This window comes from Pundamilia nyererei, unplaced genomic scaffold, assembly GCF_000239375.1.
Source record: "Pundamilia nyererei isolate P.nyererei 1_Seehausen unplaced genomic scaffold, PunNye1.0 scaffold00038, whole genome shotgun sequence".
Taxonomy (NCBI): domain Eukaryota; kingdom Metazoa; phylum Chordata; class Actinopteri; order Cichliformes; family Cichlidae; genus Pundamilia; species Pundamilia nyererei.
Genome location: NW_005187439.1, coordinates 3,082,032 through 3,083,982, shown reverse-complemented (window position 1 = coordinate 3,083,982; position 1,951 = coordinate 3,082,032). Strand labels below are relative to the sequence as shown.

The 1,951-nt window shown below is 37.1% G+C and overlaps 2 protein-coding genes across 3 annotated transcripts in view; one reads left to right on the top strand and one right to left on the bottom strand.

Moving 5' to 3' along the window:
- Positions 1 to 1,951, bottom strand: part of sh2d3cb (SH2 domain containing 3Cb) — a 57,835-nt gene that overhangs the window by 29,967 nt on the left and 25,917 nt on the right. The window lies entirely within an intron of this gene.
- LOC102208235 (UDP-glucuronosyltransferase 2A2-like) overlaps positions 169 to 1,951 on the top strand; it is a 5,761-nt gene continuing 3,978 nt past the window's right edge. Inside the window, exon 1 of the mRNA XM_013910188.1 lies at positions 169 to 671. The gene's annotated coding sequence lies outside the window, so the exon portion shown is untranslated. The remainder of the gene's footprint in view (positions 672 to 1,951) is intronic.

Here is a 1,951-nt window from a genome sequence, read left to right as displayed (position 1 = left end):
CCACAGTCCTGCTTTACAGGTGAAAATAGAGCAACAGGATCGCTGAGTCTTTGATTTTATTTATTTTCTGCTGTGTTTTACTTGTATCTATTTAAAAGAGTGAGTGTAAACACAAAAACTATTTTATTTTATGTGCGGGAATGTGTAGAAAATAGGTTTAAATGTTAAACTAATTTATTCAAGTCAGAGAATGTTGCATATAATTCATGCATGGCGTGCGTTTGCTCTGCTAAGAGAGAACAAAAGGAAACCCTGGGGCAAGAGGCAGTTAAGAAAGATTCTAAGTAATTGCATAAGATCACGGAAAAAGGAATTGTGTCTTACTGTCACTAACAGTAATTGACGCGTGTTATGTTATCTGCTTACGCATGAGGGGGTGTGAAACCTGACATATAAAACAGTATGACATATGCTTCCTCTTTGAGATCTATGCAGAGGGTGACGTTGTGTACATCTCCCACATATGTGTTTAATAAATAATTGTTGTTGACTGGACTTGATCTGAGTATTGGTTGTTTATTCTCAGCACATCAAAAAAGAATCGGGACAGTTTTTGGCGTTTCTGCCCGGTTGATGTGAGTCTGAGTGTTAAATTGAGGAGGACAGAGTCCAGTGTCAGACGGACAGGAATCAGGAGATCAATCGGGTGGACGGGGCCCACTAAATTAAAGGTAAGCACAACCTTTTGATTAATAACTGAATTGTGCTGAATTGGAAAGCTAAACTAAATTAGCACTTTCGTTTGTGGTACTGAATCCGATACATATCTGATGTTTTAGAAAGCGACTGCTGTTTGAATGGTCATGTCGCGTTACGTCACTGACACAAGACAGACGCCAATTATCAGCATCGCAGAAGCGCCCGAGAAGACATCGTGAACGCTTCCTGGCCATCCAGTGAAACATGAACATTTTATTTGTACTGTATAATCTGCAGATTCTGACAGAAAACTGCAACTATCCTTTGAAGCACCGCTCCTCTCTAAAACAGCAATAAGGATAATTATTAGGCCATATGTAAATAACACCATAACTTTATAACTTAAAGCACAATTGGGAAACAAAGTCCGAAACAACTCTTTACATTAAGGGCCATCAGTCAAACAATACTGTTTGGTCTGGGTCTAAACAGAGCGCGTTGTGTGACGTCTTCTTTTGCGCATGTGGGCCTCTTTGAGGGTTCACACTAGAGCACGTTTGCTGTCACATTTTATTTGTAGTGTGAACAAGCAGACAAAAAAAATTGGATTAGATCAAAAAATCTGAATTGAGCATTAAGACTTGCAGTGTGAACGCAGCCTTAGTTGGAAACTGTGGTCCTTAGACTGAGTGTATCAAAGCAACGAGGATGTGGTTCTGATTGTGTTGTTTTTGTTAGACTCAATACAGACGAGTGAAAGCTAGAGCTGGGTGTAAGTATTATTCATTCATCTCTCCTCACTATTCCCCCTGTTTAAGGGCACAACATTAGGTTTCACATGATTACATTTAATGAAGGACTAAAGACTTATTTGCTGCATGAGTAAAGTGAAATATTGGACTGTACCACTTTACTGGTAGAACATGAAGGATCAAGAATTTGCTCAAATTGATTTTATCCTGAAGAACAGAAATGTCTGTCTCTTTCAAATAAGAAATTAAGAAGCTTATTAGTGTTTCCTTACATTATTTAATTTAAACTGAATCAATGCAAGTCTTTAGCTACTGAAACCAAAGAAGACTTGAATATGGGCTCAAAATGTGGTCATAAATATTTTGTACTTGTAAAAAAAGATTTGTATGTGTAAAAAAGATTTATTTGTGTGTGTGTGTAAAAAAGATTTGTGTGTGTGTAAAAAAGATTTGTGCGTGTAAAAAAGATTTGTGTGTGTGTAAAAAAGATTTGTGTGTGTGTAAAAAAGATTTGTATGTGTAAAAAGAATTTGTGTGTGCGTAAAAAAGATTTGTGTGTG